The sequence below is a fragment of the Petaurus breviceps genome, unplaced genomic scaffold, assembly GCF_028583685.1.
Source record: "Petaurus breviceps papuanus isolate PSGF00001 unplaced genomic scaffold, PetGlider_PUasm1.0 90879, whole genome shotgun sequence".
NCBI classification, from domain to species: domain Eukaryota; kingdom Metazoa; phylum Chordata; class Mammalia; order Diprotodontia; family Petauridae; genus Petaurus; species Petaurus breviceps.
Genome location: NW_027187368.1, coordinates 5,158,607 through 5,181,723, shown reverse-complemented (window position 1 = coordinate 5,181,723; position 23,117 = coordinate 5,158,607). Strand labels below are relative to the sequence as shown.

At 39.2% G+C, this 23,117-nt stretch overlaps 2 pseudogenes; both read right to left on the bottom strand.

Moving 5' to 3' along the window:
* Nucleotides 1–114: 114 nt before the first annotated feature.
* On the bottom strand, nt 115–9,076 carry LOC138150492 (large ribosomal subunit protein eL28 pseudogene; annotated as a pseudogene).
* Nucleotides 9,077–16,872: 7,796 nt separating this feature from the next.
* On the bottom strand, nt 16,873–18,120 carry LOC138150491 (keratin, type I cytoskeletal 18 pseudogene; annotated as a pseudogene).
* Nucleotides 18,121–23,117: the final 4,997 nt, after the last annotated feature.

Sequence of the window (23,117 nt, the reverse complement as noted above, 5' to 3'; positions counted from 1 at the left end):
GCCTTACCAGAGCCTCCTGACTGCTAGTGCCTTCTCTCTTAAGCTACACTGTACTTATTTGTATTTATTCACTTTATGTTTATTCTGTATACATATACATTTTAATATGCACAGTCAATTCTCAATTTTCACGGAGATAACATTCCTAGAAAACAGCACAAAAGTTAAAAATGAGAATGCTGATACATTGAACCCTTGGAAAATAGGGGGTTAGATTCCTGTCACCACCAAAAACTATAATTTTTTGGTAGAGAGTGCTGAAAATACACTTTTCTGCATGCAATTCTTCATAGCAAAACATTAATTCTGATATATATATATATAGAGAGAGAGAGACAGAGACAGAGACAGAGACAGAGACAGAGACAGAGAGACAGAGAGAGAGAGACAGAGAGAGACAGAGAGAGAGAGAGACAGAGAGAGAGAGAGAGAGAGAGAGAGAGAGAGAGAGAGAGAGAGAGAGAGAGAGAGAGAGAGAGAGAGAAAGAAATACTTTCCCTAACACAATAACCATGAAATAACCCATAAAATTCAATACACAAAATAAAATTGGTAACATGTAAAACATTTTTTCCTCACTGGTAATTCCCTAGAATTCTGTGACCTTTTGTGCTAACATCTCAAAAAAACTTGATTTCAGACAATATTCAATTTTCATAACACAAGAAATCTACAGTACTATAAATGCTATACAGCAAATAAAATTCTTAAAACTAAAACATTTTCTAACCTGAATCTTAACTTCCACTGTGTCAGATGGTGGTGTAAGGGCATTGTACTGTGTACTATACTGCTGTAAACCTCTGTACCTTGGCTGCCCTCTGAAAGTCAAGGGAGAGGTTGCTGGGACTTTAGTTACTGCTGTCAGATGACTCAGGGATTGGCAAGGTCTTGACATCACCTTTTATACTTTGTCTTTCACAGCTGGTGGATGGCTTGGAGATTGTGAAGGACACACCAGCTTGACAGAGGTTGCAAACATTCTGAAAGGAAGTTTATCTAACACCTTTATTTTCTCACTAAGTCACATCACAGACTTGACATGCTTGGGTTTAGAGCCCAAATGACTGCACTATCCTTTGGTGGCATAATTATAATATAAAACTTGAGTTTTAAAGGAAAATAATGGAAACACACATTGAGTACACAGGGGGCTTTTTATAACTAGGGTGAACAAGACCAGTGAAGTGCCTACTAGGATACCAGTGGCTCCACAAACTCATGCACATCACACTTCTTTTTTCTCTCTAATCCACATAGTTACCAATATAATTGTCAATGGGAAAGTGAAAATGAGGTTACGAATAAGATCACATGAATGTTTGAAATCATGGAAATTAGAAAATGTTGAGGATTAACTGTACTTCTATCAGGCATTAAAAGGTAAATTCTTTGGCTATAGAGATTGTTTCATTCTTTGTGCTCGTATTCCTAGTAACCAACATGGCTCCTGGCATATAGTAGACATTTAATAAATACTTGTCGATTTAATAATTGATAGAAAGCACAGTGGATAATTATAAAATAAAGTACCTTGAAGGACAGAGTGGGAGGCTCATTATTAACTGAGGGGATCATAGAAGGCTTCCAGGAGGAGATGATATTTTTAGTTGGGTATTACAATGTTATTTTACCCATTTAACAAGTCAAAAAAAATTTCAGAATGGTGAATGACTTGCCCATGATCACATAGCTTATAGAAGTCAGAGTTGATATTACTGACTGAGTCCACACCTTCTTCCATTACCAAACAAGCATGCAAAGGAGAGATGGAGAGATAAGGTCACACTATCAGGTTAGAGTCAGAAATACAAAGAAAGGCAGCATGTCACTGAATGTGGAGGGGAAGGTTCTAAGCATGAACTCCAGCTCTACTCCTTGCAAATACAGGCATATCAACCTTCTCTTGGCCTATTTATTTTTCATCTGTGAAAGAAGGTAAGAAATAGATAATGTAAATATCACTTCCAGCTCCAGACTCAACAGTCAGGATATTGAAGGAAAGCAGACAAAGCAAACAGAAAATGAGGTTAGAAACATCAGTGAGTCAAGTCACTTTGGCTGAACCAAGAACACTGTGTCTGGAATGTGGTCTGGTCTTCTTCTCCACCTGGTGCTTGTCAGAAAGAGAAACCTGGCTATAAATCTAGGTGTTAACCTAAAAGATGGGACAGGTCCCTCCGTTAGCAAGATATCAAACCTGGAAGGGACTCCAGAGATGACTTAACCCCTTATCTTGAAGACAAAACAAAAACTTTCAGAAGCCTTTTGAGAGTCTTGATTGCTTGTTTTTGATTACTAGTTGTTTCTGGAAATAGATTTCCTAAATAGGAAAATTTAGAAGATTTGAGTTCTAACCTTGACCCTCAGTACCTAGCGGCCTCTGGCAAATCACTTTTCCTTTCTAGGCTTTAGTTTCATCATCTTTAAAAATGGGGATAACAATCCCAAAATTGTGAGAAAAACACTTTGTAAGGAATAATGATCAAATATATGTTGAGAAGATAATGATGCCTTCAGAGAGAGAATAGTAGTGTGACTCACTTAATCACAAATTTGTACCATGGACACATTTGCCAAAGGCCAACAGCAGAATCCATAGAGTCCAGTTTATTTGCAAGCTTAATGCATTTCCCAAAGTGCTTCTGCTGTTGCCTTAGATATGGGTTATCAATGCCAACAGGTCCTACAGATGGACCTTTCCTTTGCTGAAATATCATTAGCATCGCTTTCAGAAGTGAAGTAGGTTAGAATTTAGGAGCATCTGGCATAGGCAAGAGTATCATGGACAATATTTGTGGAGTATGGCTGAAATGAATGGTGGATGACATTGGTACAGGCTCCCTGGCCTAAAGCTCCTACAAACCTTGATTTCTGACATCTTGTATGGACATGTGGGGGTGTTATGGAGGATGGTAGAGAGAAGCTCTTATGACTACTCAGAGATGAACCTTGGAAGAGTATGAGAACACTACTGACAAAGTACTTCCTTCTAAAAGCTGCAATGTCATTAGTCTTTAGTATATAGAATGCTAAATCCAGAAGGAAATTTAGAGTATAGGATATAAGAGTAGGAAGGCACCTCAAAATAGAGAATTTTACAACTATCAGTAAGGAACCTTAGACTATTAAATGCTAGAATTTACAATGGTAGTATAATTTTTACAAGATTAATATATGAGACCTTTCAGGCAATATAATCCAACCCCTTCATTTTACAGGGGGAGAATGGGAAGTTATTAGGTCAAGATCTAGTAAATGACATAAATGGAAAAGAACCCAAGATTCCTGTCTCCCAGTGAAGTGCTGTTAAGTCCATCATAGCATCAATGTGTGAAATTTCAGAGAAGGTCCTATCTTCTCTTTGCCTTCTTCTACCAGCTGCCTCATTCTCTCTGTTTGGTATCTATGCTCAAGGTCAGAAAACCTCTCTTGAGAACAGCCTGTGAATTCTAAAGATCATACCATAAATATTAACTACTGTTTAGAGTCAGAATTGATGTAAGGTAAATTATAGGCCTTGATTAGCATTGGGTTTCAAACTTGACTTTTCTCAAACCTACCCAACTATTTTAAGATGAAATAGCATAAGGAAAGATATATATGTTGGTCCTAGCTCTGCCATTTACTAAATCTTAGGCAAGTCCTTTCTCTTCTCTAGGGCTCCATTTCGAGAGTAATTGACAACATGTATGTTGAACTCTAGGACCTACTTCTATGCAAAGACAAACAGGTCATCTCTCCAAGTGGGGGACCCTATTAGTAAAAAGTTAGTGAATCATCTTCAACTGAGCTTGACAGGAATATTTCTTACCTGTGGTACAAAAACCACTGGTCTTGAAATCAAAAGATCTATGTTCCGTTCAAAATTTTGCCACTCAGTGGCTATTTGCTCCATTTTCTCCCACTAGGAGCTATAAGAGACCTTGTTGTTACTGTTACTCTTCAGCCATTTCAGTCATGTCCATCTCTTCATGATTCTATTTGGAATATTCTTGGCAAAGAAACTGGAGTCGTTTGCCATTTCGTTCTCCAGTGGATTAAGGCAAACAGAGGGTAAGCGACTTGCACAGGGTCACAGGATTAATAAGTGCCAGAGGTCAAATTCAAACTCAGGTCTTCCTGTCTCCAGGAAGACTAGTACTGTATCCACAGCACCACCTAGCTGCCTATAAGGGACCTTAGATATCATCTCTTCTAGTGGTTCTCAAACTTTTTGGTTTCACATTTTAAAATTCACATTATTAAAAAAAAAAATTCAAAATCCTCTCCCCAAACAGTTTTTGTTGATATGGGTTACATTTATCAATATTCATCATAGAAGAAATTAAAACTGATAATTTTAAAAATATTTATTAATTTTAAAATAATAATAAATATCTTTCCATGTTAATGTAAATCACACATATTTTCCAGAACAAAAAAGGGTTAGAAGAATCATTTCTTTAAACATATTTTTGCAAATCTCTTCAATGTCTGACTTAGTAAAAGACAATTGGATTCTCACATATGCTTTATACATTCAATGTTATAATACATTATTTTGGTTTAAGTCTATGAATCTAGGCTCACATGTACTGTAGACATGTAGTTAGAAAAAGAAAATCACTTTAATAAGTAAATAATGTTTTTTGTATTATTATGATAATAGTTTTGACCTTGAGGATTTTCTGAAAGGTCTCAAGGGCCTCCAGTGGTCCACAGACCACACTTTGAAAACCAACGATAGTCCATCCTCCGCATTTTACAAATAAAGAAACTGAGATTGACCCAGAGAAGCTGAGACTTGTCCATGATCACCTAGGTGATACAAAATGGACCATGGATTTTAACCACAGTCTTCTACTTCTAAATCCAATCTTTATTCCACTACACCATTCTTTGCCCTCAAGTGAAATTCAGGCAATCATTACTCTAGACAGGCAGTGTTATGGGAAGAGTCAGTCTCATAAGTAGGTTCAAGGCTTGCTTCTGACACAGAATATCTGGGTCAGCCTTGGCAAGTCATTCAACCTCTTCTTCATAAGTAATATGTTAAGGATGATCACTAAGGTCACTTATAGATACAAATCCCAAGATTCTATAAGATGAAAAAACAGAGAGGTGGATTTACTTTCCCTAGAGAAATTAGCTACTGAGTCACTTAGTTTGAATTAGACCTGAGATCTGTTTCCAAGACCAGTGGTTTTTCTATCACATTGGGCTATCTCCCTGACAAGCTCATTTACTGTTGACTCATTAACTTCTCATTAACTGGTTCTCCCACTTGGAGAAGTGGCCTGGTGGTCTTGACACTTGACACACAAATAGATCATTACTATTGCACTCTAAGACTCCAGAAAGTCCATCCCTTTCACTTTACAGAGAAGTAAACTGAAGACCATTGAGGGTAAGGGAATTACCAAAGATTTAGGGAGTGAAAGAGATCAGAGCAGAATTAGAGGGTTGTGGGTATTCCAGACTATTGAATGATGGCGTCTAAGTTAACTCATTGCATGACTTGTTACCTTCTTCTTGATGTTTGAGAATCCAAAACAAATCCTTAGACACTGACTTCCACTGTTCAGGGGATTTTTAAACATTTTCAGATGATTATATTTAATAACAATAACAATAATAATTCACTATAATTTTCATTTTCCCCCCAGTACCTTAGACAATGAAAACATGAAAGGAAGTGTTGTCCCAAGAAACTCTCTAATATCATAAGCAGAAGAGTAGTTGCTGATTTCCATTGGTGGTAGGAGTTTATTCAGTGGGAATTCCCTAAACCAATGAAATCACAGGTCCAGTTTAAAAAAATCAGTCTTGCTTTCCTCACAGGATCATTGTGTTGTTCAAATGAGAAAATGGAGGGAAAATGCTTTTCTATTAGGTTGAAAGTCCTATACCTACCTTTACTTTCTTTCCCCAAAGATTCACTGTTTAATGACCTATAATGCAGAGCTATACTTTTTTCAAGTCCCAAAGTACTACATCCCACATGAAAACATCTCATAAAATAGTGGCTTCTTTTGATGCATGTTGGAAGATTTTCCCTATTCCAAACACCCATATCTTGTCTGAATATTTTGCTTTAGACTCTTCTTGAAGGTTTTGATCTAACATTATTTTTCTTTTGATTTGGAGGGTAGGAAAAAAGAAAACTAGAGCACTTTTCAATTATTCATCACGGGTAGTTCTTCTGGCAGAATTTCAAAGTTGATTTCGGGGAATCTTATGGACTCTCCTTGTTCTGGTCAAAGATCCAACCTTCTCTAACCCCCAGAGGATGCTTTCATCAAAGTTCACAGAACACAATCAGATGAACCTGAGGGCCTCAGAACTTTCTGACCCTCATCTTTTTTTCCAGTCTGGACAACTCTATCTACAACCTAACCAAATACAATTCATTAAGCATTTATTAGGTGTCTACTGTGCACAAAGTACTGTGTTATGTGCTAGGGAAGATAAAAAGTTTACTTAAGAAAAAAAACCTTGACCTTGTAGTCTAGTAGGGTGGGAATTAGGGTGGCAGGGTTACAAAGATTTCTGTAATATGCAATATTATATAATGATTCCATTAGTGAATTATAAAGTACTATCATGTCTTAAGAGAAAGAACATTATTGTCCAGGGCATTGGTGAAACCTTTGTGGAGAAGGTCACATGTCAGCTAAACTTTAAAGGATAAGTAGAATTCATCAAGTCAAAAAAGGAGAGATGTTATTCAGCTATTGGGAATGGCTTGAACAAAAGCAATGAAGTGAGAGCGTTTGTGGAATGTTCACAGAGCAGAAAATAGAGTGAGTGGATAAAGGGAATTTTGTGAGATGACTTTGGAGATATAGGTATGGAGAGCCTTGAATGACAGATAAAAGAATTTGAACTTTCATTAGTAAGTGATAGGAAGTCACCGAAAATCTCTCATCAGAGAACTGTCATGATGTTCCTAATTTCTCTAAGTGATGCACTAGGGATTCATCAACTGTCATACTGAAATAATTCTGAATATTCTTGAATCTGTTTATATTTTCAGTCTGTAACATTTCACAGGGCAAAAAGTTCTACTTGTTTACACTTCATTCTATAAAATGAGATGTTCTTTAGATTCTAACACTAATAACTTTAAATTTTAGGGGAAATGGACAGGAAAAAGGTGGAACCCTAGTTCTAATGTCCTAGACTTGGGTTAGCAAGTCCATGTTTATGCTATTCATGCCCCACAGGAGTTTCAAGAGTTGTATCAATCAGTCACCAAGTGTACATTGAGTGTCTTTCTATGTTTGACTATTTTTCCTCTTTTAAGACAAGGCAAAAGAACAAGTATTTATTAAGCACTTGCTATATGCCAGGCACTGTACTAAGCACCAGGGATACAAATACTAGAAAAAAGACATTCCTTGCTTTCAGAGAACTTAAGTAATAATGGAGAAAGACCGCACACAAAAGGGAGATGCAGAAGAAGTCAGGATTAATGAATCAAAAGTATAGGCAAGGGGCAGCTAGATAGTACAGCAAGTAAGAGCACCAGCTCCAGTGTCGGGATGACCTGGGGAACAAATCCAGACTCAGACACCTAGCACCCACCCAGAAACACCTGGCCGTGTAACCTTGAGCAAGTTACTTAACCCCAATTGCTTAGGGGTGGCCAGGTGGCTCAGTGAGTAAGAGCACCGGCCCCAGTGTCGGGATGACCTGGGGATCAAATCCAGGCTCAGATACTTAGCACCACACCCAGAAATAACTGGCCATGTAACCTTGAGCAAGTTACTTAACCCCAATTGCTTTAAAAATTTTTTTAAAAAGTGTAGGCAGAATGGACATAAAGGATGTCTTGCCTGGGTCCATTCCTAAAATAGAGTCCTTCAAAGGAGCTCACATTCTCGAGGTAGGCATGATTTACCAGGGTGAATTTGGTGAATCTTTAGACTAAAAGAGTAACTGTAAAAAGTTGGAATGTGTACTTGAAGTCATGTGGGACCCCATACCTGTTCAATGCAGGTGTTGTCTCTAAAATAAGCCAATAGAGCATTATCCTACCTCTTTCTGAGTACTTATATCACTTCCTATCGAAAGATAACTAATTGTTGGAAAATTCTTCATTATTTTGATAGCTGCCTCTCAGTTGTTTCTGACACTTTGGTCCTAATAGTAACTCTTCTCTCTCCTCTGCATGTCTTTAGGTATTGTCCTCTATTATCCATATCTCCAGGTTTTCTTTTCAGGGTATAAATACCTTCACTTGTGTTGACAGTCATTCCTCGATGACACTATCACTCCTTCCTCTGCACATACTGGAGTTTGTCGATGTCTTTCCTAAAATATGGTGTCTCATTTGAAGGCAATACTCCAGATGTGGGTTGTTGTTGTTTTTTTTTTTTTAGTTTGGTTTCTCATATCTACTCCTTGCTCTCTATTCCCAGGACCACTATTCTTTTTTTTTTTGTTTTGTTTTGGGGGGAGGGGGTAGACAGTCTGACTTTATTAGCCAAAGGTAGGCCTGGCACCTTAGGTGCTTCTGGGGGAGGGGGCAGGTTCGCTTCTTCTTCACCACCATTGGCTTCTGGCTCTGAAGGATGGCACTGACCCCGTGCAGAGCGGCCATACGGAGATCTTTCCAGTATTTATTCTTGCGGATGATGTGCCAGACGCTGTTAAGTGTGGCCCGAGCATTTTTGTTGATTGTGGTCCTGAGGTAGGAGGTGGCAGGCTTTCTCCGATCTGCCCACCGTTTCAGCACCACCACCATGCCTTTGCCATTGGCCGCATGGCTCAATGCCCCTTGTCTTCTGATGGATCAGCCTGTTATAGCAGAACGAGTTTCAGGCCTTGAGGTTGTTGGGCTCGGTGCTGTGTGTCTGTTGCACTTGATGAGGAAACTGGAGCAGTTCCACTGCAGGTGGGCTGACTTGGCGGGGGCTGCTCTCACGGAGGCTCTTGGAGACGGAAAGGCCACTATTCTAATATATGTCCTCTTTAGCATCCTCCTGGATGATGATAATAGCCTCCTGACAGATATTTTCACTTCCACCTGATCCCCTTCAGATTCTACTTTGACATTGCTGACAGGCACTTTTTGCATAAATGCAATCATGTTATTTCTCTTCTTACAAAACTTCAATGGCTCCCTATGTCTTTTCAAATAAAGTTCAAATTCTTTACATGACATTCAGAACCCTCTATAACAGAGGTTCTCAAAAATTTTTGCTCATGGGACAATGTCAGAACTATGAATGGAGACACTATTGTGTACACATGTAATTAAAACTGTAAGTGCCATGCTATTTATGGCATACCTGTGAGAAGCTTGTGGCACACCCTTTGTGAACCACTGCTCAATAATTTGGTTCCACGATATCTTTACAGCCTTAGTTCTATTATTCCACTCCATGAATCATGCTTTAGGCATATTAGACTACTATCTTTCCCCAAACATGCCCAAGTACTTCCAACTCTGTCTTTCCTCACCTTTGCTTACCCTATTCTCTATACCTAAAATATGCTTACTAGAATGTCTTTTTTCCTTATAAATTCCTACTTCTCTTCTAAATCACAGCTTGATTGCCACACCTTTCATGTAGCCTTCCTTCATCTCCATTGCTGGTACTGGCCTTACTCCTCAGATTTAATATAGCACACTAGCAGGGGAGTTGGGGCAGGAAAGAGTCTCTCTAATATACCTTAACAAAAATTTGTGAATTGTAGTTGTCTGTCTCATCCCTCTACTAAGCCATAAGCTGTATGAGGACAGGATGTGTGTCTTATCTAAACTTTACATCTTTCCTATTGTACAGGATAGGATTCTATATACAGTAGTTGTATAATAAATTTTAATAAATTAAGACTATAGGGAAACTGATTAGGTACAACCTTTCAGAGAATGTTCTTAGGACTTAGAGATTTTTAGCTGAAACCATCATTTTTACCAATGAAGAAACTAGGTGGCATAGCGGATAGAGTTCTGGGTCTAAAATCAGGAAAACCTGAGTTCAAATATAGCTTTGAGCATCTACTAGTCACTTAGCCTCTGTCTGACTCAGTTTCCTTAACTATAAAATGGCAATGATGATAATAATAGCATCTACCTCACAGAGTTTTTGTCAAGATCAAGTGCAATATTTATTTATTTATTTTTTAAAGCAATCGGGGTTAAGTAACTTGCTCAAGGCTACATGGCCAGTTATTTCTGGGTGTGGTGCTAAGTATCTGAGCCCGGATTTGATCCCCAGGTCATCCCGACACTGGAGCTGGTGCTCTTACTAGCTGAGCCACCTGGCCGCCCCTAAGCAATTGGGGTTAAGTAACTTGCCCAAGGTTACACAGCCAGGTGTTTCTGGGTGGGTGCTAAGTGTCTGAGCCCGGATTCGATCCCTAGGTCATCCCAACACTGGAACGGTGCTCTTACTTGCTGTGCTACCTGGCTGCCCCCAAATGCAATATTTATAAAGCACTTAACACAGTGCCAGGCACTTAAATTCTTATTTGCTGGCTGAGTCCCAGAGATGTAAATTCACACAAGTGGCAAATAGCAGGAACTTGCACAGAGTTAGCCAGGTAAGATGAAACAGAGCTGTGATTAGAATCCCAGGTCCTTAGATGACAAACAGAATGCTCATCTTCAGCCTGTGGGAATCCTAGATTTCTCATGGAAAGACTCAGGGAATGTGTGTATGCCCATGAGTCTGTGCTCTCTGAGCAGATGTTGCTTCCCTCACCCACGATGGCCTTCAACATTGCATACGCAGGGGAAGGAATAAGGACAAAACACGTTGCTGAGCCGATAGGAATCCAAAACCCAGCCCCTGTTCAGCCCCCAAGGACGGGTTTTGTTGTTGTGGCTGTTGTTTCTCTTCCATCAGGCTCTGTGGACAGAGTATGAAATTGAATTCACAGTCCACACTGGAAAGTAAGTAAAGGAAAAGTAGAAAAAAATCGTGTTAGGAGAGTATTAAGAGATAAATCATATTTTTTATTGTAGTCTTTTTCCTTCAAACTGTTCCTAATCCCCTGACTTTTGGTTCATAAATAGATTGAATTTTTCACCACAACGTAGCCTAAAGACAATGAGCGATTTCACAACAAATGATTTATGTACTGAAATCTGGAGAGATTTTACTCATAAAAACACTCCAGCCGTTTATCTTGATCTCCTGATATATCAGGAGTCTGGCTTGTATGTCTCTGAATTAACTGAAGATTAAACAATTCAAGCTAGTTGAAAAGTATAAACGCAAGAGGAAAGCACATAGGAGAAGTTCAATCACCTTCCGTGATTGGATTCTTATCAAACTAAGACTGTGGAGGGTTTCCACTGGCCATTTCAGGATCAACAAACTGTGAGGTAAATAGACCTGGGGCCTCGGGGAAGTCCCACTATGGATGCACAGGAACAGGGACAGGCTTATTTGAAGGTAGACATGCATGTACTAGGGCTTGCAGGGAGAGGGATAGTGAGGCCTATGACCCAAGAGAGTTTACTAGCTAATGCCTGATATTCTACCACTGACCATTCAGTACTTTGGCATAAATACTTTGGCCCTGTCCTTTCAGGAGCCTTTTATAAGGCAATTCTTTCAAAAAACAGGGGATGGAAGAAGTGCCTCATTCCTTAAGCCTCTAACATCTCAGTTAGAACGACTTCTTTGCACGTCTTCCTAGAGGGATAACAAGGGCAGTTCTGGGGGAGAGTAGCTGCTAAGGTGAGGTAGGTTGGAGGAGGAAGGTTAAAGAAAGATGGGTTGATGAAAGAAGAGGTTGAAGGTGAGAAAAAGTGGAAGCTTAGGAAAGCTTAAGCTTAGGAAGTTAGCTATGGCTTAGTCCAAGCTCCTCACTGAACAGAGGAGCCCATTCCTGAGGCACTGAATAAATTCTAGAAGAAGGAATGCTGAATTAAAGGCAGAAGACCAGCAATAAAATTCAGGTTCTCCTACCTAGGATCATAGATCTAGAACTGGAAAGGACATTTTTGTTCTTGTTGTTGAGTCATTTCAGTCATATCTGACTCGCTGTGATCCCATTTAGTGTTTTCTTGTCAGATACTGGCGTGGTTTGCCATTTCCTTCTTCAGCTCATCTTACAGATGAGGAACTGAGGCAAACAGGGTTAAGTGACTTGCTCAGGGTCACACAGCTAGTAAGTATCTGAGGTCAGATTTTTAACTCAGGTCTTCCTGACTCAAGGCCCAGCACTCTATCCACTGTGCCACCTTTGCTGCCCAGAAGGAACATTAGAGTTCATCTACTAAAATTCCTTCCTTTACAGTTGAAGCCATTGAAGCTCAGAGAGGTCAAGTGATTTGTCCAAGGACACACAAATAAAATGTGAGGCTGATCCAGGCTGCTCAGATTCTTTTACTTCAAGTTCAGCATTCTTTCTGTTGCAACATACTCCCATTCTACCTATGTGACTTAGGACAAGTTTCATAAACTCTATGGGTCTCAGTTCCTTTTATTTTTTGGGTTTTTTTTGTTTTGCTTTTTTTTTGGGGGGGGGATTGAGGTTAAGTGACTTGCCCAAGGCCACACAGCTAGTTTTTGTGTTAAGTGTCTGAGGCCACATTTGAACTCAGGCCCTCCTGACTCTAGGGCCGGTGCTCTATTCACTGTGCCATCTAGCCACCTCCTCAGTTCCTCTTCTATGAAATAAGGAAGTAAGACTACATGATCTCTTAGGTCACTTCTGTTTTTAAATTCTAAGAATAATTTTTTGGGAATCTTGTAAGAGAGATGTCTTGACTGAGTGGGAGGGTATAGTCCAGCTCCAAGACTTCATGATTCTTTCCCTTTGGGAATTGAAGCATAAAGATGAGATTTGTTTTCTTTTCCTTTCAAACACAGAGAAAATCAGCAGATGTCAATGTTTATAATATTACTCCAATGGACAGTGACAAAATGTTATTTTGACAACCTCATGACACATCAAGATAAGAAGTTGTGACTAGATGAATATGAATTTCATCTTTTTTCACTAAGCCTGTAAGAGAGGGAATGAACTTTAAGAGACCTAGTCCAAACTACACCTGAAAAAGAATTCTGTGCACAACATAGCCAAGTAAATGGTCATCTAGCCTTTGCTTGAAGACTTTGACTGAAATAAACACATTACCTACTAAATCAGTCCATGGTCTTTTTGTTATAGTTCTATTTATTAGGAAGTTTTCCTTTTTATCAAGCAAAAATTTGCCTCTACAAAACTCCTACCAATTATTCCTAATTTTGCTCTCTGGGGCTAAGCAGAAAAAAGTTAATCCCTCTTTCATTTAATAGCCCTCTTTCATATATTCAAATAGCTATTATATTCCTTCAATCCAGCATTAGAATCTGTAATTCTTTCAAATGATTCTCATATGGCAGGCATTCAGGACCCTTCAACACCCTGGTCACCTATTCTGTATGCGATATACCTTATCAATTCTTCTTTAACCATGACACTCAGATCACAACACAATACTCCAGATGTCACATCACCAGGACAGAGTACAATACAATCACCTTCCCAGTCCTAGGCACTGTGTCTCTTCATGAAGCCTCTGATTTCATTAGCTTTCTCAGACATACTATTTCACTGTCAATGTATACTGAGACTGCAATCAATTAAAACTTAAAAGACCTTTTTCAGAAGAATTGTGTCACACTTCTCCCATTATAAACTCTCATGTTATTTTTGGATTATGACTCTCCTCAATATAAAAATACCCCCCCCCAGCTTTTTTTTTGCCACCAACAAATTTGCTAACTATATCATCTTTGCCTTTGACCACGTCATTGAAAAAAAAAGTATATGGCATGGGACTGAGCACAGACCACTGGGGCACTCTTCTGGAGACCTCTCTCTAAATTGACACCAAACCATTAACAACTACTCTTGTGTCAAGATGCTATGTCACTTTAGAATTAAAATTGCTGTACTTCTGTGTTACACACATTTCTAACTTTTCCACAACAGTAGCAAGAGAAATTTTATCAGTCTTTGCTTAAATCTAGGTAAGCTATTTCTACAACATTCCCCTGACTTTAGCAGTATGGCAACCCTGTCAAAAAAGGAAATTAGGTTAGTCAGCAATTACCTGTTTTTGATGAAGCCATTCTGATTCTTTGTGATTAAGGCTTCCATCTCTAGATGCCAGAAAGCGAGGCAAGCTTCCTTTACTAGAGTTTTCAGACTCCATTTTCCTATCCTGTAGGTAATTCACCTGTTTCCCAAGATCTTTCAAAGATTACTGACTGTGGCACAGCAATCAAATCTCTTATTTCTTTCAATAACCGAGCATGTAGCTCATCCAGTCCTGGTGACCTGAATTCATCAAGGCACCTAGGTGTTCTTTTAATATCTCCTGACTTAGGTTAGGAGCCAAATCTCTATTAGCTATTTTTTTGTTAAAATCTAAGGATGATATATACATCATTCTTTTGATCTACCAGTATAACAAGCCTTTAGAAATGTAAATAAATTTAGATTCCATCTGGCAAGCCCAACAGGAAGCAGGTGCCACAGGATGCTATCCTCCTCCTCCTCCTGCTGGCCCACATCCCATTCACCTAACCTAACAGTAATAAACACAGTGGAAAGCACCCTCTTCCCCAACCTGTACTCCTGCCAATCTTCCCACCCAGTCCCCTTTCCTCTTCATGGCTGGATGCTGATGTTCTATCACCATATCTATAGGAAAGAACACAGAGTCTCCACTTCACCCCAACTTTTGAACCATTCCTGTCTTGCTGATGATTATGGACCAGGTCTTTTCAGTTCTACTCTTCCTCTTATTAAATATGTGAGTAGGGAGTGACCAACTATAATCCTTCCAGTAAAATAGAGAACCATGGGATTTTACTATTTGCCTTTCCCCTGTACCTTTAGGTCCACTGGGGATTGCAATTTTCAGTGGAATTATAGCATCATCAATTTAGAGCTACAAGGGAACTCAATGGCTCCTTCTGAGACATTCCAGATTATTTTCCGGCTGAGGAAACTGAGGCAAGTGTGATTAAGCATATTATCTAGGGTCATACAGCTAGTCTAAGGCAGAATTTGAGATTGAGTCTTTGCTACTCCAAGCCAGCACTCTATCCATTCCACCACCCAGCATTCCTGCTATTATAACAGCTAGTCTATAGAGTTTTGCCATTTGCCCAGCAACTCCTCACAGCAGACCCCTACTCTGACCTACCAGTGAATCCTAAGGACACTTGTTCCTTTATATCTACTTATGCATCATAAAGATGACCAGGTTCCTTCCATCTGCCCTACAACTGCACCCTCCTACATTGTTTTCTCCCACAATTAAAACGTGAGCTTCTTGAGAGTAGGTACTACCTTACTTTTCTGTTTATATCTTCAAGGCTTAGCACAGTGTTTGGTACACAGTAAACACTTAATAATTAGCTTTGGCATTCATTCATTCAATTTCATTCCAAAATGAACTGTTCTTGATGACATTCTCTTCCTCTTTGTATTTACTCCTTTTTTTCCTATATATTCACTATCAATTCTGTTAATAATACATTCCAGAATTTTGCCAGGAGTTGAAAATCTTTTCAGTCCAAAGATCACCCAGAAATTAAATGAAAGTTAAACAGTCCTTCCTATTTTGCATTGTTTTTTAAAGCACATATTAATTATTATTTTAAGCATTTATTTAAACATTCACTTTGTGCCAATTTTTGCCATCTCCTCCATTTTAAGCAGTGGCCATTTCCTCCTTTAATTCTCCTCTTTTCCTCATATAGCAGCATGTTCTTGTTAGTAGTTACAACCAGGGGACAAGCAGCTATAAATTAACTTGTATTCAGCTTCTTATTATCACTTTCCAGCCTCTTTACATAGAAATATCTGTAAATTATGATACATAACTCATGCTTTAGCCTCTGCCAATCAGTTTTTTACACTCCTTCTAGGTCTTGCTTATTATTTGAGTCAAACACAGTTTCAGCAGTGTTGGTTAAACAAATGACTTAATTAAGTCAAAAGAAATATAGTAAAATACAAATTCACTAGAGATGTATCACAGACTTAACCTTTCACTCACTACCCAATTCTAACTTTCTAAGGTAGGAAAAAAAATTATTCAGGTAGGAATATGGTCCTATGATACTTCAGTTTCTAAGCTACAAGGCTCTGTGAGAGCAAAGAAATTGAAGGTCACCTGCTGAATGGGAAATTCCTATCTCCCACCACTGAAATAAGTAATGGAGGAGAGGGAAGAGAAGACAGATAAGCACCTACTAAGTGCCAAGTCACTGTGCTAAATGTTTTACAAATATTATCTCATATGTGGGAAGGAGGGTGGGTGGTGATATCTGCTACTCATCCATGATATTTTCTAGGGAAACAGGAGACAAATCATTCTGGGGATAACCCCAGTCACTCCAGCAATGAAGTACTGGGCTAGTCTTAGAGCTTCTCCACTGAGGTCAATACTATTTCCAAGTATCATGGAAGATCGGAGACTACTATCTCATGGGTCCCTAGGTCATATGTACTTTGATCTGATATGTAAAATTAGGAATGCAGAAATCAGAAGGAGGAAAGGGCCATCAGGGAAATCTAAATGCACCAAATTTATGGAGAAGTTAAGGGAGGTAGTCGTGGTTTGTGCATCAACTCAATTACCATTTTCTCTCCTTCTTTGCTTCTGCCTTTGCTGTTATATCCATACCCTGACCAATTCATGCTTGCTGGAAATAAAGCCAACCCCAAACTGCCATGACCCTATGATTGCTACAGAGACTCTATTAACAATGAACACATTGACTAATCTTAAGATTGTGGTGAAAATAACTTTTTTGTTCTTATCTTCCCTTGCTAGCCTCCATTTATCTGGATTTTTTCAGTGACCAAAGACCTTTATTGACTTCCTGTCTCATTCCAGGCCTTCAGTTTATGGCCCTAACACTACAGGACTTTGGTGTCATTGGTCTCTGCCACCACTTTGTCATCTACAATCCTCCAAGTGCTGGTCTTATGTAAGGAACTGCTGCTGCTCTCCAAGGCACGCTCAAGATTAAAGTCTTTCCCATCTCCAGGTTTGGATAGGTGTTTATTTCTGCTTCCAGTGTGATCTTGATGTTGAGCAGGCCCTCATACTCCTGGGCCTGGCACTGGCCCTCTGTTGGCTCTGCCTCCAGGTGTAGTAGGGCTGTGTGATCTGCTCCATCTGGATGGCATAGGGGGTCTCCACCTCCCCCAGGCTGTCCTCCAAGCTGGTTTTCAGATTTTGAAGGGAATCTAGGTCAGTCTTTAGGGAATGGACCCTATGTTTCAGTTCAGTGACAGTGTTTCAGGCTGCTTCCACCTCCTGAGATCTTGTGCTGATCGCCACAGTGCTCTCCTCAATCTGCTGGGACCAGTGTTTAAGTTCATCTCTGTTCTTCTGAGTCGGAGAATCATACTGAGCTAGGATATCAGCCATGACCTTGCTCAAGTCCTGAGATTTGGGAGAGTCCACCTCCACAGTCAGCCCAGAGCCTGTGATGGGCTTGGAGATATTTCACATTCTCCTCATGTTTCTTCTTCATGAAGAGCAGCTAGCTCTCCTTCAGGTTGCTGCTAGGTTGCAACCTGGTCATGTTGGTGTCATCAGTAACCTTCCAGAGGCCTTGAATGTCACTTTCTACAGATTGTCTCATGACCATTTCTGCTTCCTACTTGACTGTGAAGTCATCAGCCGCCAGACGGGCATTATCAATCTGTAGGACAATTCTGGCATTGTCCACTGAGTTTGTAGAGATCCGCACTTGTGGATCCTCAATCTTCTTGAAATAGTGTTCCCACTCTCTGGTCTAAGATCCCTTCTTGTCCATATGCTCCCTGATTTTCCCTTCCCGTTTGCGATTCTCAGTCTCCAGGCTCTGCATGTCCTCCAGATAGGAGGTGAGGTGGTCATTAATGTCCTGCATGGTCTCCTCCTCTCCCTGTATCCCCTCCATCCCTACCAGCCCCCCCCCCATCAGGCTCCCGATCTGCCATCCCCTGCAAGAGCTGGTGGTGTGGGTCATAGAGATTTGGGAGCCAGAGCAGCTGGCACCTACATAGACACTGGTGATGCTGCCAGCCAGCCCTGACCCAGTGGCTGGGCACCTGGACTGAGTTCAGTGAGTGGTAGTTGGTGGAGAACGTGGTGAAGCTAGTAGTAAAACTCATGATAGAAGAGAACGGGGCATAATTGGAATAGTTCAGTTTATTTGGATTTTTGAAGTTCATGGATCATATACAGAAAAAACAAAATAAAAAAACTGGCATTCATCATCTGTTACCTATCTTCCATCTCTCTCTCTCTCTCTCTCTCTCTCTCTCTCTCTCTCTCTCTCTCTCTCTCTCTCTCTCTCTCTGTCTGGCTCTATCTCTCTCCCCCCCTCTCTCCCTCCCTTTTCTCCCCCCTCCCGCCCCACTTCTTTAATCCACCCTCTCTACCTACTCTATATAAATTATATAACACTAGAAGGAGCCATTCCCAGTCATCTTAACTTTGGTCTTGCCAGTGGACTCAGATGACTCTGGAGAAGAGAGAGAGGCTGATGACTTTGTGCAGCTCTGTCTCGCGTAAATCCAATTCACTCAAAAGTAGAGACATCACCCTAGTGAAGTCATTGGTCCTCTTTGAGAATTAAGGACAAACAACAAGAACTCTAGGATCATATTTCTCTCACGGGCATCATCTCATCATGTGTCAGTAATACCAGTGTTCACATTAGGTGTCCCCCCGACTTTCAGAAGCTAGATCACGTCCTTTCATTAGGATTTCAATTCACCTTATTCATTGACCATTCTTTGTGAATTTGTGTATAAACATCTGAAAGTCCAGATTTCATTAATGGCTCTTTACTTGGTTTGAGCCTGCAGTGAACTCCTCGGTGCCTCAAGTATTATTCTTCTAATGCTGTAGCTATTCTTTGAGCTTTGTCGATTGGTGCATATGCTTAAGCAGGTTTCTTTGCCCGCTCCCCTTCAGTTTCTGTTGAAAGCCATTTGGAGTAGATTTAAAATAGTCCCACCAAATACATTCTTAGTAATTCTTGTTAGGTATTTTCCATCCCTGTCCAGGAGATGATGATTCCTATATTTTAAGTTGTAGTCCTGGAAACAAGACTTTATTTCCATGCAAGACTCTGATAGAAACACATAGATAAACCAACACACCATTAATAATGAATTTCCATTTCTAAAAACAATTATAGCTTGTAAAGGGTTTTCCTCAGAACACCTCTGAGACATAAATTGTACAAAGATCATTATCCCTACTTTATACATGGGTAAAACGAGGTGAAGTGATTTGTCCAGCATCTTCTATCTAGTGATTATTGGAACTAGATTCTTTGTCTTATGTTACTTGATAATGTGACCACACCAAATGTGGGCATGCTTTGAAAACTGTATAGTGTTAGATAGATACATGATTTTATTAAATAATTAAGAAGGTACCAATGACCACTTGGCAATAAGAAGCCATTAAATTGAAAATTAAAATGTTGACCAAAAGAACTGACTGACTTTTGGCTTATTGGAGGACATTTGCCAATTGCCTGACATTAATAAGTCACTACCTAGCATTTATATAGCACTTAAAGGTTTGCAAAGCATTTTACCTGTTTTCTCATTATATCCTCATGACAATCGTGTGAGGTAGGTTCCACTACTATCCCCATTTTACAGATGAAGAACTGAAAGATGAACTTGAAAGAGGTTAAGTGACTTGCTGAGGGTTACACAGCAAAGAGTCTAAGTGAGGATTTGAACTCGGGCCTTCCTAACTTCAAGTCCTGTGCTCCACTGTACCATCTACTGCCTCAATATAATTAACTACAATGTATGCATCTCAAACCACAATGAATTACAAAATCAAATCACAGAATTTTAGAGAAAGGGATTTCAAAGGAGATCTCATATAACTACTATCTGAAAAGAAAACCCCTCTACAATGTATCACAAGTGTTCATTGAATTTCTGCTTAAAGATCTCCAATAACATGGAAGCACTATCCCCCAAAGCATCTTGTTCCACTTTGGGTCAACTCTATTTATTACAAAGACTTACTGATCAAATACAAATTTCTCCATTTAAAAAGTCTACATGTTACTCCCAGTTTTTCACTTTGGGACCCAATAGAACAAGTCTAATAGCTTTGCCGTTTTTTGTCCCTTCAAATATTTGAATGCAGCTTTCATTAATACATTGAATCTTTTATGGTCCAGGCTGAGCTGACCCTATTATTCCTACAGAATCCCATATGTGATGGACCTCGGAGGAGAAAGTGAGGCTGGTGACTTTGCACAGCCCTACCTAAACCAAAGCCAATTCAATGGAACTCATGCCATCATCTCCCTGATGTCATGGTCCTCTTTTAGAACAAAGGATAAACCACAAACATATACTTGATGGGCCTAAAGACTTCATTATCCTGGTTGCCTTCTGGATGTACAATGGGTTATGTGAATGTCTTCTCTAAATTTTGTTACTTGAACTAAACACAGAACTCCAAGTATGATCTCACTAAGGTGACCATTAAGGTGATATAAGAGATCTATCAATATTCCTAGAAACTACTGCATGCTTCTCAATAGTGAACAAAATCATTCATATCAACTTTTGGGGGCTTCTTCATCACACTTCTAATTCACACCATGATTGAAGAAGAACTGTATATCTTTTTCAGACTAAAGTCCTTTGGGGGGAAGCTAGGTGGCATAGTGAATAGAGCACCAGTCCTGGAGTCAGGAGGACCTGAGTTCAAATCCAGCATCGGACACTTGACACACTTACTAGCTGTGTGACCTTGGGCAAGTCACTTAACCCCAATTGCCTTGCCTTCCCCCCTCAAAAATATCTCTTTCACTATGTCTCCCCAATCTTGGACTTGTGAAGCTGATTTTTCTGAGCCCAACCATCATACTTTCCATTTATCACTATTGAATTTTATCTTTTTAAATTCATACCAATCCTCTAGAGAGTGTTAACCCTTTTTCTGTCTAGAGAGTGTTACCTTGGTAACCTGGTGAAGCCTATGGACCTCTGCTCAAATAATGCTTTTAAATGCAAGGAATTACAAAGAAATTCAATTATATTAAAGTCCAGTTATGTACATACATACGCAAATATACATACTTGTTCACATACATACATTTGTATACACATACATATGTGTAATACACAAACACAAACAACCCAATTTCATGAACTCCAGGTTACCAGAAACCAGGTTTTAGCATATCAAGACTTTTTCTGGATCCACATTCTGTCATCCAGTGTGTTCAGTATCCTTCCATCTAGTATCATCTGAAAACCTGATAACCATATCATCTATATCTTATTCCAAGTTAATAGCATAGGGCCTGGGACATCCACTAGAGATGTGCTTTCGAAATAACATTGAATATTAATCACTTCTCTTTGAGTTGAGTCATTAAATAAACCTATAGAATTAGACTCTCATCTATGCCATTTCCATTCATATTTTCCAAAAGAATAATAGGTGATGTTTTCTATCGATAGCATTCCTATGATCTACCAGGTTAGTAACCCTGACAAAACTCTATCCACAGAGTCATCTAGCTGCTCCATTTGTGTGTATACTAAACACACATGTATTTATCATATATATATAATATATAAAAGCTTCACTGTGACTGAATTTCACATATATAATTTTTATATATAAGTATAATATACCATGCTTATAAGAGATAAAATGAGGAGAGGAAAAGAAGGAAGAAGAGAAAGAGGGGAAGAAGGAGGAGCAAGAGGAAGAGAAGGAAGAACAATTGTCTAAAGACCAGCATGGATCCACAGATTCATCACACATCTGTTATTTTCTGTTTATCGTAATTCTTTCCCTTTGTGTCTTCAGAATCTTTGTCCTTAAGTTTCGTATCCTTCATAGGCTGATTTCCTCTATAGAATTTCAGTCTGTGGGTTCATATTTATGCTTACTCTGAATCTGAATCTGAAACCAATTCCTACAATGTAGCCACATACTCAATTACTTCCCTCCAAGGATCCTATTATTTCCCATCCTAAATCCCTATTAGTAAGAATTAGACCCAGAATGAAATTTTAACTTGTTGGTTCCTTCACCTTTGAAGGATGAAATTATCTTTAAGTCAAAAAGTTATTTGCTAGTCTACTTTTGTCAGAGAGAGATAGCCAGCAGATTACTGGATAATTGAAGCTTTTCATCATCACTATTATAACATTTCTCTCTGCCTCACTTGTGATCTGTTTCCTGAACTCTGTTTCCATGAGGGCATTTTGTAGTGTACTCTAATGACAAATTATCTTCTGTTTCTCTCTCAATTATTCTTTATCCAAATTCTCTCTACCATGGTTCCTGGATTCCCTCACATAAGTAGACTTTCAAAATATACAGTTCTATACAGCTCCTTTTTATCATTGCCGTTTCTTTTAAATATGATCAATTGAAATGCATTTTCCAGTAATGAATTTCATTCTAACAAGTTTCAGTGACATCTATGAGGTCATTTACCTGATTGCACAGGACCACTACCTAATTACTATTATCTAACCTATAGGCACTTGCGTAAAGACATTTGAAGTCACAATATGTATTGCAGGCTCTTTTCTTGGATGTAATTTGTTGTAAACTTCTAGGTATCTCAATATAGTTATTCTTTGCTGTCTATCTTGGTTGATATACAAGGCAGGTTTTAGCTCTTGTACATTATTTTTTAGTTTAAAGACCAATTTGATTTCAATGACTCCAAGGAAAAAATGCTTTCCTATCAGTCTTTGTTGGTGTACTACATCCCAGGTATGTAGCCTATCATTCCTATATTTTCAGCCATGATCAAGAAATTCCAGTCCCTTTCTCATATACTATCTTCTTAGCCAGTTGTTCTCTTCCCAAAACATGTTTTTTTAATGTTCTAACTAAATAATTTTTAGTTTTCAACATTAACTTTCTTAAGATTTTGAATTCTAAATTTTCTCCCCCTCCCTCCCCTCTCCACTTCCCAAGATAGAGTGCAGTCTCATATAGGAAAGAAGAAACGAGAGACAGAGACAGAGAGAGAGAGAGACAGAGACAGAGACAGAGAGAGACAGAGAGAGAGGAGAGAGAAGAGTGAGGAGAGAGAGACAGAGAGAGAAAGAGAGAGAGAGAGAGAGAGAGAGAGAGAGAGAGAGAG